The sequence below is a fragment of the Bombina bombina genome, chromosome 1 (genome assembly GCF_027579735.1).
Source record: "Bombina bombina isolate aBomBom1 chromosome 1, aBomBom1.pri, whole genome shotgun sequence".
NCBI classification, from domain to species: Eukaryota; Metazoa; Chordata; class Amphibia; order Anura; family Bombinatoridae; genus Bombina; species Bombina bombina.
Genome location: NC_069499.1, coordinates 695786427 through 695805692, shown reverse-complemented (window position 1 = coordinate 695805692; position 19266 = coordinate 695786427).

Sequence of the window (19266 nt, the reverse complement as noted above, 5' to 3'; positions counted from 1 at the left end):
GCACTAAAAGGTACAAGTCTACTTTGAGCACAAATAGCGAGCATGCAAAAGAAAATTAGCGCACCACTTGTAATCTGGCCCTTAAAGGGTTAAAAAAATCCATATAAAAAAAAGCCAAAATATGACATGAAAAAAACAAAGATTGTTTTTAAAAGGGTAGGTCTGATTAATTAGGTAAGGCAAAAGAATAAAAAAAAGTGTGAGGAAACAAAGTATGTGATGGTCTTTCTCAGTGAAAAGTCATAATAAATATTAGAAAATTATTTAAAAACTGGATTTTCGGTTTACTTTGCGTATCCTAGAATTTGGAAAAACACATGCAGAGCTTTTTGCACATAATTGCTAGAAAGAGTATTAATGCTTCTACTTTAAATTCTAGCATTCTACAACACTCAAGGATTTTTTTTTTTCTTTGAGTAGTAAAGTATCTTGACAAACAAAACTATGATCAAGGGCTCTTTTAAATTCATGGATTACGTTTTCTGTAGTGTACTTTTATGAGCAATGAAAATAAAGAGCACTCATAAAAATCATAAGACAAAAGAGAGCATATAAAACAAGAACAAAACATGAAAAAACGTTGGCCATAACACACACAGCAATGATTGCAGCAGTGAAATGAAAGTTAATATATAGCTTTGAAGAAACAGAGGTCAATGAAGTCATCATTTTTGTAAACCTCAATGATTTGTGTTTTGCTCTCAGTTTATAAAGTCAACAAACTTAAGTATTTGCTTTATGATACATAACTAACCAGAGCAATTTACAAAACTGTAAGGGGGATATTTATCAAAGTATGTGGCACTCGCGGGCGTCAATATGCTCGCCAAACATCGGCAAACATTGCGGCCGCGGATCTGAATACGATCTCCAGATTTATTAAAAAAAAACATCAAAAACACGTGCGTCAAGTACGGCGCGATGAGCATCGGACTGTTGTTAACTAACAGTCATCAATCTTGCATCTATTCGGGTTTTTCCCAACTTTAGTTATACCTTCATCACTTTCCACGAACAAGCACATTTTTCTAGCACATTATTGTACATAGTGGAAATGTTTTTTTTTCGGAGCAGGAATTAATTGGCAATATAGCAGGTAGCGACATATTTAGTGGGAAGATTGTGCATACATATTTCATTATTTATATATTATTCCTTGATGTATTTATATGTATGTATCTATCTACATATGTATCTATTTAAATGTAAAAATAAAATATGTATTTATGTATATATCTATGTAAAGATATATATGAATATATATTTATTATTATTTTTTTTTATTTTTTTTTTGGTATAAAAAAATTCCTAAATTAAAGGGACAACAATATCATAGAAGAACATCTCAATCAAGATTAGAACCCTTGAAATTTTATTAAAGGGACACTAAGCGCAATTATTAACTTTCTGGATTCAGATAGAACATTCATTTGAAATTAACTTTAAAAATTAATCCTAAATTTTTATATGTTCTAATATTATCTTTCTTTGAAAAAGAAGGCATCTAAACTAAGGAGCCTGACAAATTCAGTTTAACCACCCTGGATAGCACTTGTTTCTTGGTGCTGTTCAATCATCAAGTTCAACCCAGGTTGTTCTTCAAAAATGGGCCTGCTTAGAAACTTACATTCTTTTGGCCAGATTACAAGTTTAGTGTTAGGAGCTATGCGGTGCTAACGAGCATTTTTTTCTCACCGCTCACTTACCTACAGCGCTGGTATTACAGGTTTTTCTAAACCCGGCGTTAAAAGGCAAGAAGTGAGCATTGAGCAAAATTGTGCTCCATACCGCACTCCAATACCAGCGCTGCTTAAGTCAGCGGTGAGCTGGTCGTACGTGCTTGTTTTACTTGTATTTAATTTAGTTAATTTATTTAATTGTATTTAATTTAGTTAATTTATTTAATTGTAGTGTAGTGTTAGATGTTAGTGTAACTTAGGTTAGGTTTTATTTTACAGGTAAATTTGTATTTATTTTAGCTAGGTAGTTATTAAATAGTTAATAACTATTTAATAACTATTTTATCTATTTAAAATAAATACAAATTTGCCTGTAAAATAAAAAATAAACCCTAAGCTAGCTATAATGTAACTATTAGTTATATTGTAGATAGCTTAGGGTTTATTTTATAAGTAAGTATTTAGTTTTAAATAGGAATAATTTAGTTAATTATAGTAATTTTATTTAGATTTATTTAAATTATATTTAAGTTAGGGGGTGTTAGGGTTAAACTTAGATTTAGTGGTTAATACATTTAATATAGTGGCGGCGACGTTGAGGACGGCAGATTAGGGGTTAATAAGCATAATGTAGGTGGCGGCGATGTTAGGGGAAGGCATATTAGGGGTTAATAATATTTAACTAGTGTTTGCGAGGCGGGAGTGCGGCGGTTTAGGGGTTAATATTTTTATTATAGTGGCGGCGATGTCCGGAGCGGCAGATTAGGGGTTAAAATTTTTATTATAGTGTTTGCGATGCGGGAGGGCCTTGGTTTAGGGGTTAATAGGTAGTTTATGGGTGTTAGTCTAATTTGTAGCACTTTAGTTATGAGTTTTATGCTACAGCGTTGTACCATAAAACTCTTAACTACTGACTTTAGAATGTGTTAGGAATCTTGGAGGTAGAGGGTGTACCGCTCACTTTTTGGCCTCCCAGGACAATAATACCGGCACTATGGAAGTCCCATAGTAAAAAGGGTTTACAAAGTTTACATAAGTCGTTTTGCGGTAAGGCCAAAAAAGTGTGTGGTGCCCCTAAACCTGCAAGACTCGTAATAGCAGCGGTAAAGAAAAAGCAGCGTTAGGACCTAACGCTTCTTTTTCAGCTTAACGCAAAACTCGTAATCTAGTCGATTATTTTCAAATAAAGATACAAATAGAATGAAAAAATGTGGATAAAAGGATTAAATTAGAAATTTCTTTAAAATTGCACACTCTATCTGAAGCATGAAAGATAAAATTGAGTTTCAGTTTCACTTTAATCCACAGATATCCTTTTAAGTAGAAATAGCAATGCACATGTGCAAGCCAATCATATGAGGCATCTATGTGCAGTCATCAATCAGCAGTAATATAGTTTATCTGCTTATGGTCTTCATCAAAGCTTATTTAACAGATGAAGTGAAATAAATTATATAATAATTTAACACATTGCATGCTATTGATACATCATTCCACATATATTTTGTTTTCATGCCACTTCCATATAATATTTCAATTAATACAGCTACACCAGATGCCGTCTGGATGAAGACTTTTGCCCGATTGTACGACGACTTCTTGCCACTTGGATGAAGACTTCTCCCAGCTTTGTTGAGGACTTCTTTCCGCTTGGATGAAGACTTCTCCCTGCTGGATGAGGGTGGATGTCGGATCTTCAAAAACTGTAAGTGGATCTTCAGGGGTTAGTGTTAGGTTTTTTTAAGGGTTTATTGGGTGGGTTTTATTTTTAGATTAGGGACTTTGGGCACCGTAAAAGAGCTAAATGTCCTTTTAAGGGCAATGCCCATCCAAATGCCCTTTTCAGGGCAATGGGGAGCTTAGGTTTTTTAGGTAGGTTTTTATTTGGGGGGTTGGTTGTGTGGGTGGTGGGTTTTACTGTTGGGGGGCTGTTTGTATTATTTTTTTTTACAGGTAAAAGAGCTGATTTCTTTGGGGCAAATCGTGCACGAACATGTCAAAGCAGCTCAAAGCAGCGCTGGTATTTGTGTGCGGTATGGAGCTCAACGCTGCCATATTGCCCACAAACGCAGGTTTTTGGAAAACCTGTAATAGCAGCGCTATTAAAGGTAAGCGGTGGAAATCACTTACAAGTTAGTAGCGAGCCAGCCATAATACAAAACTTGGAATCTGGCTAATTGTTTTTAACATTTGTATAAGCATATATACAACATTAAACATGGTGAAAATAGATTGTAAAAATAAAGATCAATATTTTTAAATGTAAAAATGTATCTCTATATAGTGCACCAAATTTGTAGCAATAATATTGTTACATTTTTGAAGGGTATACATATTTAATAGTTTGTAATTGACTTTTATTAGGTGATATGCTTCATTCTCTTGCAGCATCGAACATAGGATTTCTGTGTTTTACAACTCCCATTGAGTTCTATGGCATCCGCAACCTCAAGGGTGGTGGATTGAAAACTAGGTACGCTGCGTCGGAAAAGATGCAAGCGTAAATGTTGAGTTTTTGATTCCTTTTTAAAAGCTTCAAGTAGTGTTGAATAGGAGGGCGAATGGACATAATTCTGTAAAAATTCGATGGGGTTTTCAACTTGCATCAATCTGTGTCAGATTGAGACCACCAGATCGTATGTTACATCAAAAAATTCAACTTCTTCCGATCTTGAGGCTTTGATAACTAGTTCGGATCAATCTCGCGACATTTATAACGCGGAATTCAAGCATATTTTCAGTTGACGCTTTGATAAATATCCCCCTAAGTCTCTTCCTTTAAATCATGATTTTTTAAGGGGAAAGACATTTAAAATGTTAATGTATGCTAACGCGTACAAAAAGAATGCGGTTAGGCTTGGGCACCCACTGAAATGGGCCGAGAAAGAAGGAAGAGCAGACCCCCCCCCCCCCCTTTTCTGCATATGAACCATTAGAGAAACATCAATCAAAGAAATCTTTTGACATCAGTATACATCTAAAACATTGGGGCTTGGTTAGGAGTCTGATAATCATCAAAATGCTATTTAAAAATAAGCTAAACTATACATTTTTACAAAAATACTATCAGATGGGCTATATAAATGGATCATCTTCAAAACATTTATGCAAAGAAAAATCTGGTGTACAATCTCCCTTTTAGATCCATAGAAATATAATTGTCTGAGAAGGATAATGTGACTCAAAACTAAAAAGAACCAACCTCCCTGCCACTCAATACACACTAACGGCAAGATTACAAGTTTCACGTTATGGTTTTTACGCATGCTATAGGGTCTTTTCACAATCAATTTCCATTGCGAGGGTATTACAAGTCTTTAAAAATCACGATTGTGCGCACATTCACCTATTACGCAACAATCCTTTTCATGCTTGAAGAGCTCTAGTTAATGGTTTTGCGCAACATAAAATTTTCATGAAACACTTCAAAAATACATTACACTCATAATAACACTGTCTAATAAAAATTATTTAAATAAAATATTGCACACAAAAGTTATAAGGGATCAAAGATATGCAATCTTGTGTGATAGAGAAAAAAAAGCTAACGCAGATATTTTACATGGACATACATACAAATACATAGACAAACATGGATTTATATGTATAGAGATATGTTTAACAATGGGATAATGAAAATATTTTACATTACAATCTTATGCACACTAAACAATATCTCAGAGGGATTTTAAAACAGATATTCACATATAGATCTTGAGATATCTAGACATATATTTAGATATATATATATATATATATATACATATCTTGCTATAAATAGATATATCAGTTCACAAATCATCACATATATAGAGAAATAATTATTTTTAAATAAATAGAACCTATTCCGTTACGAAAGCATTTTTGCAATTTTCGAGGAGAATACGTCATGGGCTTTGCACAACAGATTTGGGTTTTCATGGGGTTTTTTTCTATTTGTATTCTCCTTTGACTTCTATGGGGAATAGGTAAATGCGCAACACTATTTGCATTATGCAGCTTAACACGCGTTCAAAATAAGTTTTGCAAATTGCAATAGCTATGCAACTCCAAATGCGAAAAAGCCATAACGTATGCAAAATTTTCACAACTGATTTGCCTCACGGCTTGTAATCTTGCCCTAAGAAAGAAAGCAGTTTTACTTAGCTTGCATATACTTATTCAGAACACTTTAATTATAGACAATATCACACTATTGTATTCACCTATTTTTGCTTAAAAACAAAAGTCTGCTGAGTACAACTATAGTAGCATGGTTACTGTTTTTCATCCTATACCTGCAGCTCTTTTTAAAACTGTTCTCTATTTAAACCGATTAAAAAAGCTAGTTAGTAATGCTCCGCATCTTTATTCTGGGTGCCGCCATCTTGCTACGCATGTATTGTTGCATCCTGTGACAGAAGCAGGGCACTTTCACAGATCAGTGACATTGCTGGCTTTTTGACAGATGTGTCTTACACTTTGGATTAGCTTGCACTGCTGAAGGCAGAATAGTTACATTGCTGCAAATTTTACACAATAAAATTGTTACTTAACACATATAAAAAATGTTGTAGGAATAATATAGAGAAACGCAGCCACTGCAATAATGTACAGCATGTATTGTGCAGCAAAGTATACCACTTATTTGTGTATATGTACCATTTCTGTGAAAGGGCATAGAATGCATACATTTCAAGATGGCAGCTACCATTAAGAAGATGCAGAACGTCACTAACCAGCATTATTGAATTGTAAAAATAATATAATGACTTTGAAAAGAATTGCAGGTACAGGAGGGAAAACAACAGCATGGTGACAAGTAACCATGATACTGTAGTTGTAACCAATAATTTAATGTCCCTTTGAATAGGAAAACAGAGGAAAATAAGAACATGAACTACAACTCTCAAAATTGAGAAGCAGAAATGTTATTCTTAATGTTAATATTTTAACATATTGTTTTGGATTTGAGCACTAAAATTGTATTTCTCATATTGATATGTTTCAGTCCTGTAGCCATGGGTTATGTGGATTATCTTTGTCAAATAAATATGATAAATAATCAAAAGTGAACAGCGAACTGGGGGCCGGAGCTAGATGCCAAAGCGATAGGTCGCACAGAGAAAGAGCTCCTCCAGATGTTACATGTTTTTATGGCTTTTCACACACATTAAGGATATTATTTTAGATCCTACCTATAATAGAAGAACGAACTACCCTGGGATATGTGCTAACGAACTTCAAAGTGCTAGCTAAGCCTACAGCTCTGGCGGCTGCTTTTACACAAGACCATGAGGTGAACAAACTTACAGAACTGCGTATATACTGGGAGGCTTTTGCTGAGGTCCATGGAACCTGAAAATTAGATTACCGCTTTGCAGTTAAGGCACATAGTCAGCGGAGATCTAATTTCCCGGAGTCAGTACCTGATATTTAAAATGGAGACCAATACTCTGCTGCAGGAAATTGGCTTTCTGTTGCAGCGTTTTCAGGAGGACTTTGCGGCTATGCTTGAGGCTGTATATAACTCTCCTATTATTGCTACCTCTGCCAAGCTCTGCAATGACAGCACTACTAGTGTATTACTGGGTCACCAGTCACAGAGGCAGTCCAGCTTACTTGAGAGTGATTTTCGTTATTCTGAAGCCACTGCTCACTTGATTCAAGACGCTGCACCTGACTTGAATTTCATCAGCACACATCTAATACTAGAGGGCCCATTAGATTTCCTGCGGCCGACTGAAGAGGAAGAGACTCAGGTATTGACTGATATTCTACTAGGGATGCAAAGCATTAAATTGTTGAATGTCAAAACTAGTAACACAGGACAATACGGCCAACTATTTGGAGTTTATCCATATGGTTATGCAGATATGCTGCGGATGTCGTCTCCATCTTGCTTTAGCCTCTTTCACACATCACCAACTTCGCAAGACAACTTGCCTAGAGGTACTCAGCTATACGGACATCCACTGACCTCAGCACAAGTTGGCTTCAAACTAGGCATTGGCTAAACTGTCTATAAGAATTTGTCCTCCTTTTTTACTTGTTGAGTGACAAGCTATTTATGTGGATGTCACTGACATTTAACTCCATAACATTTCTAGTTATAGTAATTAGTAGTTTTGTTCTATCACTGTTTAACATGTTCATTGTATGCTCATCTTTCAAAGACAACAAAGGTTTTTCATAGTTTGCTTGAATATATTAATGAGCCACATGTGAATGTTCAAAATTAAGGTAATATAGGACATGTTGATGTTATTTTATTCATGCCCTAAAGTCGTCAGCTTGTGTGTTCCTTTTTAACAGGGAGTTCTGTCTCTAAAGATCCAAACCCTAATGTTTATGCTCCCCTTAATATGTACCTCCTGTAAGAATTCACTCTTATAATTTTTTATAGATGTTTAATTTATCATGTATCTTTACATAATTCTGGGACAGCTCAGGGGTTAGACCTATGAGGTGGGTATAAGCCCTTAAACTTATTTATTTTGCTCTCTTAGGTCTGTAAGTACATTATACTATACCTATAAACAAATTCTAGTATACATATTTGGAGCCGGAGCCATCGGGCCTATGAGTTTAAATCTAGGACTAGCCTGTCACTAAGGCATGCTCAATCTTTAACTTTATTGTCCCACCGGTTGCTGGGTATAGGGCCCATGCCCGAGCAACGGGGCATACATGTTTAAAAGAGTAGACTATATATTTTCATTTATATAGGTGTTTACAGTCCTGTCCTCTGGCTTTTGATAAATACAGATGTTAATGGTTATTAGGGATACTCGGACTGCAGACTTTTTCTCTTGGTCCTTATGGCTCCATAGCAACGTGCTTAGTAGTATGGCTATAAATACACACATATATTTTTACATCTTACCATTTCTTAAATCAACAGACCGAGGGCTTACGGGGTATCCAATAGGTCATAAAAACATCCGCACTCAATCTCAACAGCAATCTACTATTTCTTACAGGTTTAGGATCTCTGTGGAACATTTTCCATTTTTGCTATCTGTACAACAACCCATTTTTGACACTCCTGGTTATTGTGTAGGCTGGCGCCTAGGTTGCTTTTTTTTATTGTTATCTTCTCCTCCCCCCCCCCCCACACCATTGTATCCTGGATCCTTTCTACGCCCAGAATATAGTTGCGCGGTTTCCCTCGATAATACCGCATTAGTAATCACTAATATTCTATATGCTACTAAGATACAGAAGTATTCATATTGCTTTTTTCATTGTTGTTTCTTTGATTTACCCCTCTGCTGGTACATGGCCAATACATAGCTTTTACCCAATGACACTGACATTTCATACAAGCTTCCTCTACCCCCTTTACAACCTGATGTTTAATAAGTAGTACCTTTTTCGAGATATTGAAGCATCTATATTATTTTTTAATTTATTTTGTTACTAGCAGAGGGTTATTATATATCTAATATGTACAGTTATTTCCATGTTGAATCCCTCTCACTAAGGTTCGCTTGTATAAAAGGTTTGGCCCAATAGAGGCTTTGAATTGTATTTGAGGGATAGTTATCTAATAATGAAAAATATAATAGAGGTTTTATTTCTAGTGCACTACAGGCAGAACTGATAGAAATTGGTGATTGTTTGCCTCTTTATTCCTGCCGAAGTCCAGATGTTAGGATATACTGCATTTATTTTATTTTCCTTTTTGAGTGCATCTGCATACCAGCGTAATTTGTAGTCTGTAAAATGTATTTGCATGCATTTGCTTTGTACAAACCCATGAACCTCAATAAAAAAATTATTTAAAAAAAAAAGTGAACAGCGAACTGAACACGCAGACTAAAGCTTGATGAGCAAACATTCACCAGCCTGGAGCGAAATCAAACAAAGCCGTTAAGGGGTATTTTGAACATTATATTGTAATGTAGGTGTCTCTTCTTCACAGCCAGAACCCTGTATAGCTAGATAAATAGCTTTCAAGCAAAGATTTGCATTTCTAAAATTATTTGAAGGACCTCTCAGTACTGACAATGCTTCTTAGATAATTTCACCATCAACAAGAGGTTTAGAACATTGGGCCCTAATGCTTAAGGCCACTAAAATAGGCATTCTATCCTTTGATAATTACATTTTTATGGCTGCAGATAATATTTTCATTGTTAATCGGAAGCAATTTTTTTTCAGTTAACAGATACTACAAATAACTAAAATATTGTAATATCTTTGAAATATTTTTGGTATCATTGTTAAGTCATTAGGTAGTAAAGTTATGTTTTATTCCATTGTATCAATGATGTAAACACAGAAGACACAAAATTCTTTAAACAGTTGATATTAGTGAAAAATAGTCACTATTCTATAAAATGGAAGAGTGAAAATGTAATTTTTCAGGTTATTGAATGACTTGTATTCCTTATGTTGTTCTGAAACTAAGATTAGGATGTCTTCAAACTAAGCTCCTATTGCAAACCTCCTGTGCCCAGCTGACAGTGAGTAATCAACCAAGGAAATTCTTAGCAGGTGTAAAATAAAACGGTTTAGAAAAAAGATAATGTTACTTACAGGCAATGTTTATTTTAGTGATAGAAATTAAATATTGTTAATTAATTAACTACATTTGGTTAAATTGGTTTCTATTAATAGGAAATATGCTTTTAGCATATACAGCCAGATGCAAATTTAAGTTAAAGGTTGACTTATGTGCCTTAATATGGTTTAAAGTAAAAGTTAATGATGATTGAGTGATTTCCACTGCAGTGATGCTGCCTTGTGTTACTTACTAATCTATTCATTTCATTGGAAGAGAGATTAAGGGAGCACTTGGGAACTAAGTTAATGATGGGTGAGATTCTCTATGCTCTGGAATTTCTTATCGCACCAAAAAGGAACTCTCTTTGCTTGCATAAATAGTTGACTGATGTCTCAACTAATTTGCTCCGCAATAGCTTTCACTAGGTATTTGCATTTTCATTCAGACATTTTACCTTTCAGTACTAGAAAATTTGAAGGTGACGCACAAAATCAGTCATCTGAAACTTAATGCATTCAGACTATGGACACGTTTATCCCTTGTGTCTCTGCCTATTTCTTTTTTCATGTGTTAGAGCTCCTAGTTATCCTATATTATGTGGGATGGTATCAACTTGGGATTGCTCTGTCACTGTCCATCCTTTTCTTATTAAGGGCTAGATTACAAATGGAGCGCAATTATCGCGTTCATGAAAGAACAATATTGCACTCCACTCATAATCTAGTCCTTAAAAGGAAAAGGTAAATGTGCATTGGTATTAGAAGTTAGGCACAATGAAACGAGACCTTGCGTTTGCATTGCCTGGAGGCCTTGCACTCACAAGAGTGTGCTTCCATTGGCTCCAATGAGAGTCTCATTTTCATGCCGTGAGACACGGCAAACCACCTAGAGCAGTGCAGGGGTGAATTCCGACAGTGTTGGGCAGCAAAATAAAAATATATATGTATATGAATATATACATATATGTTTATGTGTTTATATGTGTATATACATATATATTTAGAGTAAAAACAGAGTCCCCATTCACTTCTATGCAAAGTGCCATATTTTTTTTTTTTCAAACACTCCACATCACCTCACTTTAATCCCTTATAACTGCTTTGTGCAGTTCTTTAATTAAAAAGTAAAAATGCATATATTTTTTATTTATTTTGAAGAACTGTCCACTTTATTTGGGGCAACTTTTTATCATTAACCAGAGGTCTGACCTCTGGTTAATTGCATAGTGCAAAGTGAAACCACAAGCTCACTGGAGCATTTACCATCTACTTCTAATGGCTGGTTATTTAAAATGCGCCCTAAACGGGCACTTTTGCCCCTTTACAGGTGCATGTTAAAATAATGCTCCACTTGTAATCTAAATTCTTGGTTTCATAAAGTGGAACTGATAACCACATTAAGATCGCCCAAAAATCTGTTCTACCCCAAAAATTGAATGGACCACCTTGACTAGTCCCCAAGAAGGTCAATCCTATATACAGGATGCCACAGCTTCCTGTCCTGTGTAGATGTTGAGATGGTATGATATGGTTAGCCATGATTTTAGAAGTACCCAAAACAATTCACCAATAAGTGAGGTCTTAATGCTGACACAATTGCATTTGGGAAGTTTTTTATTGGTTTATAGAAGTATCACTGCCTCCTGCTTGCAGGGCAATGAGAGATAACAGATGATGAAGAGAGTAATATAGCAGGAAGATTTGAAAAAGAGAACACAAGGAGGAATCATGAGCATAAGTAAAAATAATAAGAGAAGCATGTCCATTGTAAAGAACAAAAACTCTGCAGTTAAGCAATAGTGTATTAAAGCAACGAACAATGCAGAAAAGCAGTCAGAACAATAAATGACCTTAGAACACAACTTTAAATGGGAATGTGAACTTAAATACAGGAAAAACCCTATTACAAATATTTGTCAATTTCTAATTTAAATTTGCGCTTATATTTCTCTCTTTTCAAAAGCTCCCCCAGACTTACATACATCCCAACATTTGTAGCTAGGTATAAGGGACTCAGGAGGTTGAGGAGGGAAGGGCTGTTGCCATTTTCTGTCTGGGGCCATGTTGGGAAGTGCAAGGTTCCTGTGTATAGTGGGTGAGATTGTAGGCATCTCTGGATCATCTATGGGCAGGGCCTTAGAGGTTGGTCAGAGCCTAGAATAAGGGTCTGTCCCTCTCAAATAGGCAACAGTTGGGAGGTCTGGAGTTTGTGCAATTCCTTCTATACCTAAATAGTTTTACAAGAACCCACACCCATACATCCATTATTTATGAATCTTGTTAGAACCCTGCTGACATATTAGTGACTTTTTGTTGTGACATCTGTATTTTTTGTAATAATAAAGCAATCATTTGTAGCAACATGTAATTCAATTCCACATTTTTAATTGATTACATGTGGTGTGACATATTTATAGGGGTAGTCACAAATTTCACAAAGTAGTCCAGAAACTATGGTGTTAGGGCATCTTTAAATTATACTCCAACAGAGAAAGGGTTACATGTTTGCATAGACTTCTTCACAGCCACAATTACTTTCTAACCAGTAGTGTCACGCTCAGCTGCTGGGAAGCTCTGCAGTCCTCTCTGTGTGCTTGATTGACAGGTGTCTGAGCCACCCCTTCCTGATGATGTCACAACCAGGCTTTTTATTCTGGCTTCCTGTTTCTCCAGTGTCCGTTTGTTTGTTAACTTTGAGGCTTCTGTTAGGATTTCGCTGAGGAATCTCTCTAACTGCTGCTTTTCTGTTGCCAATCTCTTCAAGGACTTACTATGCTGGATTAACCTTCAACCTCCTGAATACCTGTTTCCAAACTCTGCAAATACAATTATTCAGTGTAAACCTTCAAACTGCTTGATATCCTGTTGCCAATCTCCACAAGTACTGATTTTATTCAGTGTAAACCTTCAAACTGCTTGATATCCTGTTGCCAATCTCCACAAGTACTGATTAATCTGTGTTAACCTTCAAACTACCTGATTACATGTTGTTAATTCTGCAAGTTCTGACTACACAGTGTTTACCCTCAAATTGCCTGATTACCTGTTGCATACTCTGCAAAGACTGTCTACACAGTGTTAACTCTCAAACTGCCTGATTACCTGTTGCATACTCTGCAAAGACTGTCTATACAGTGTTAACCTTCAGACTGCCTGATAACAAATTACCTACTCCTGCATTATTAACTGTTTCCTGTTTTACCCTTCTTCTGTCTGAGTATAAGTGACTTTCCCTGCTCTCCTGATTCTGTGGAAGGCATTTCCTGAAACCAGTTCCTTATTCAGAAGTCTATCTGGCTGATATCATGAATTACTTTGGCACAGGCTAACCCTGCTCCATATCGTGAGTACTTTGTTTTTTGGAGGTTGTCGTGGGGTCACGTCCTGGATTAAACTCAGAGTGCAAGGGTGTTGTTTAAGTTCGCCCTTGCATTTGGGTCTACTTCTGGATATTTCCTAACCTGACAAGTAGCCTGCTTAATGTAGCCAGTAATAATGGCCACAACTAAAAAACACTTTGCATGGCCACAGTCTGTTAATTGCAATGCCCCCAGATAATTAACCCAACATATTTGATCCTATGTATACAATAACCATTAATTGTTAATATACTAAATATGCATCTTAATTGTTAATGCCTCAACTGCACAGCCTTTTATTTTGAAGCAAGCTTAGATGTCACTGCAAACTTTGATACTACTTCCACTTACTTGCCTATCCTATTATTACTGCAGCCACTACTTATTCTATACAAATCCTATTTGAAAATACCATATACACCATACTCTATGATCCTATCAACCTTAACGACACCAACAATGTTTTAAAACAAAAGAGTAATTTATTGTTAGCAAATCAAGAACATTTAAAAATAGAGAATTCCTGACCGTGATGAGGATTATGAAAGGGACACTTGACAGATATCACAGAAGTTGTGAAATGACTAAAAACAAAGAGACCACAGCTCATTTTACTTTGGTAATGATAATGATCAGCTACGAAAAAATATTGAAACAGAACTTGAAATGAATGGAACTAGGAATCATACATACAACTTACATTATTATATTATACAAGTTTCTTTTCTGTAACTGATGTTGAGGTGTTTGGGCATCTTTTAGACAGAGACCCATTAGTAAGGATTCTCTTGGATGGAGATTTGTTTGGATAGAGGATGCTAGGTTTTATTCTATTGGTGGGGTTTGAGTAATTGTATTGTGTTTATCTGAAATCAGCACAAATTGGTTCAAAGTCAGTTTGTCCTTATTCAAATATTCTTGAGTACTACTACTACGACGACTACTGGGAGTGTGTGTGTTCGCATGCATGGTGTGTTTGTACATGTGTAATCTTTACATTTGCATTATTATAGAAAGAGCTATTTTGCAAAGATGGAATTCATTTCTAAAATAACTACTAAAAAAAAACCAATGAAATATGAATACATATACAGTGTGTATATATATATATATATATATATATATATATATATATATATATATATATATATATATATATATATATATATATATATATACACACATAGAGCAAAGGCATGGAGATACAAAAGAGATCCCCACTGATTATGCGAGAATAGCATTCATGTCCTGACTCAAAGAGGTGGAATACAATTACCTAAATTAAAACATAACTTTTAATAAGTGATAAATAAAAAGGGCTTTGACAAAAATTAAAAACCTAGGATAGAGTGGTCATAGATAAATTACCTTAATATAATTAATTAAATGGGCCTCTGTGGTATGATAGCCAGAATAATTATTAAGGTAATAACATACGCATAATTTCTTGTGGTATTTGAGGTATAATGGGTATATGTTAGTTGTGTTATATCTAGCTCATAAAATATGCTAGGGGTAATTAAATTTGAATACCCTGGTGGTATATACCATCTAAAAGATAGAGAGTGGAGTACACCTAGAGGGACTGCCAGAATCAGTATGAGCTATTTACAGTCAAATTGAATATTAACATAATGTATCTAGAGTCCCAAAGGGTAAGTTTATGAAGTACTACCAGATAGTGGATATGTAATGCTTGAACATATGTGTGTATATATTTATTGTTATTTGTTATTGTGTGCTGTTTATTGCATCAGCAATAGTTATAGTCCCAAGTGATTTTGTGTATTCACTTATTAATTGTACACCTGTGATAACTGGGTTAGTAATGTACCAATTCCAGTATGGGGCTGTAGAGTATAAGCACTATTATAGATTTAAATCCATTGGCATATGTAATCTATTAAACTGCATTACTGTGCTGAAATGGTATAAAGGTTAATTGAAGGATAGAAAATATGAGGTGCTTGAACATGTTTGTTTTCTTATTGATAATACATCAGTCACAGTCCTTCCTCATATTTCTTGTTAATATTGGTTACCAAAGTTAACAGAGATCTATGCCTTAAATATTAAATTTTGTATCGCAACAGCGTGTTTAGCTTGTAGTAAATTGTCACTATGTATCTGAGGTAATTACTTGGATCAAATTATTTAGTTATATGGAAACCCTCTGTAGCGTCAGGTAGGTATAATGCAGAGTAAGATCACCAGTAATGCTAAATAGAAAGTATCGTATTCACATTGGGTTCCGTGATCCCCAGAATAAACAAGTAATAAACAACAGATTCTATTGGAGTGTATGTTCTATAATAGACACGTTATTGTTCACTTAGAAATTATGCGTATGTTATAACCTTAAAAATTATTCTGGCTATCATACCACAGTGGCCCATTTAATTAATTATATTAAGGTAACTTATCTATGACCACTCTATCCTAGGTTTTTAATTTTTGTCGATACCTTTTTATTTATCACTTATTAAAAGTTATGTTTTAATTTAGGTAATTGTATTCTGCCTCTTTGAGTCAGGACAGTGAGTGCTATTCTCGCATACTCAGTGGGGATCTCTTTTGTATCTCCACGCCTTTGCACTATAATACATTTTTGTGCGAAGAACCCCTCCCCTTCAATACCAGTACAATATTCATAGTATTACCTATAATTTACCACTGGGCAAAGACTTGGGAGTTTGTCCGCTTGTAGTGCCATTGCTCCACCCATTTTGCAACATATATATATATATATACACAGTCATGGCCAAAAATATTGGCACCCCTGCATTTCTGTCAGATAATGCACCACTTTGCCCAGAAAATTGTTGCAACTACAAATGTTTAGGCATTCTCATGTTTATTTATTTTGTTTGTATTCGTATGACACAAAAAGGTGGAGGAAAAAAGCCAAATCTGACACATTCCATGCAAAACTCGAAAAATGGACCAGACAAAATTATTGGCACCTTCTCAAAATTGTAAGAAATAATTACATTCCAAGTTTGTGATGCTTCTGTAATTTGTAATTAAACTCAACTGTATCAATTAACAGGTGCTGAAAATAAAGAGATCACACTGTCAACCAGTTAAAATGGTGAAAAATGTAGTTAACCTTTCTGTTGTGTGTCTCTGTGCGCCACACTGAGCATGGAGAAGAGAAAGAGCAGCAAAGAATTGTCTGAGGATTTGAGAACAAAAATTGTGGAAAAGCATGGACAATCTCAAGGTTTCAAGTCCATCTCCAGAAATCTCAATGCTCCTGTGTCCGCTGTGCGCAACATTGTCAAGATGTTTATAGCCCATGGTACTGTAGCTAATCTCCCTGGACATGAAAGAAAGGGAAAAATTGATCAAAGATTGCAATGAAGTATTGTTCGAATGGTGGATAAAGAACCTCAATCAACTTCCAGACAAATTCAAGCTGACCTTCAGGCACAAGGTACAAATGTGTCAGCTCACACTATATGTCGCCATCTGAATGAAAAGGGACGCTATGGTAGGAGACCCAGGAGGACCCCACTGCTGACACAGAAACATAAAAATGCCAGATTGGATATTTCCAAAACTTACTTGAGGAAGCCAAAATCCTATTGGGAGAATGTGCTGTGGACATATGAAGCAAAATCAAAGCTTTTTGGTAAAGTCCATCATTCTACTGTTTTCAGAAAAAAGAAATAAGGCTTTTAAAGAAAAGAATACAGTTCCTACAGTCAAACATGGTGGAGGTTCACTGATGTTTTGGGGTTGCTTTACTACTTCAGGCACTGGGTGTCTTGATTGTGTGCATGGCATTATGAAATCTGAAGACTACCAAAGAATTCTGTGGTGCAATGTAGTGTCAGAAAGTTTGGTCTCTGTCATCGGTCTTACAGCAGGACAATGACCCAAAGCACACATCAAAAAGCACCCAGAAATGAGTCCATATCTCAATTCCATAGAACACCTGTGGAGAAATCTCAAAACAACAGTTGGGCAAAAGAACCCATCCAATTTGAGAGACCAGGAGCAGTTGGCAAAAGAAGAGTGGTCCAAAATTCCAGTAGAGAGATGTAAGAAACTCATTTATGGTTACATGAAGTGATTGATTTCAGTTATTTTTTTCCAAGTGGTGTGCTACCAAATATTAAATTGGGGGTGCCAATAATTTTTTCCAGTCCATTTTTTGAGTTTTGCGTAGAATGTGTCAGATTTGGCTTTTTTTCTCCTCTTTTTAGTGTCATACCAATACAAACAAAATAAATAAACATGCGAATGCCTAAACATTTGTAATTTCAACTAGGGTGCCAATATTTTTAGCCATGACTGTATATATATATATATATATATATATATATATATATATATATATATATATATATATATATAAAATATTATATAATATATATATACAAACACATATATCAATGTTTCTTGTTACTTTCCTTCTTTTGGTAATTTAACAGAGAAAAATGTTTTGCTCAAGTAACAGCAATCAACCAAGTAATTAAGAATATCATATCCCTTTGTGAGTGCAACAGATGTCATTGTGTTGCATCCTGAAATTAAGACTGCCCACGTTGTACAGTTTTGCTAACTGAAATGTCACATTCCTCTGGCAGAACATGTAACTACAATAATAACATAGAAAAGTAAAGCATTTCATTATTAAAATTCTAAAAGATTTTTTGAACAGTGCATCTTGTTTTATAGCTATATCACTATGCTTCATCAAATGCACAGCAATGTCACCATCTTTCCTTGGTACATCAAAATGAAAGTAAATAATACATAGAAATGACAAATGCTTGACATTTATGCATATAAGACAGCTACTGACCTGAAACATGTATAAACACCCAGACCTACAATTTAAGAAAGCTGCTAAATTGCAAAATGTTAAATCACTCTTCCATGATTTACAAAATGGACTCACTATTTAAAAATCTATGACCCTTTGGAAATGTAAAAAATACTTTACAATTGGTTTGCATTAAGAAGTAACAAAGAAACTATGAAACATACTGATACTTTAAGCATTTTTGTTTATACAAGGACACTGAATATCTTATTACAAATTATATTACTGAAGGACAGAAATGTCATAGCAAAAAAATCAGGCTGCATTACAGGGGCATAAAATCCTTTTATTTCTTTTTTTTTCTTTTATGATTCAGACAGAGCATGCAATATTAAACAACTTTGTTACAGCATTGTTACAACAGCATAAGATCACATTTTTTAAGTAAACAGTTTATAAGTGAGGCATTAACCCCTTAATGACCGGACCATTTTTCAATTTTCTTACCCTTAATGACAATGGCTATTTTTAAATTTCTGCAGTGTTTGTGTTTAGCTGTAATTTCCCTCTTACTCATTTACTGTACCCACACATATTATATACCGTTTTTCTCGCCATTAAATGGACTTTCTAAAGATACCATTATTTTCATCATATCTTATAATTTACTAAAAAAATAAAATAATAAAATATGAGGAAAAAATGGAAAGAAACACACTTTTTCTAACTTTGACCCCCAAAATCTGTTACACATCTCCAATCACCAAAAAACACCCATGCTAAATAGTTTCTAAATTTTGTCCTGAGTTTAGAAATACCCAATGTTTACATTTTTTTGCAATTCATGGGGCAATAAATACAAGTAGCACTTCGCTATTTCCAAACCACTTTTGTTCAAAATTAGCGCTAGTTACATTGGAACCCTGATATCTGTCAGGAATAACTGAATATCCCTTGACATGTA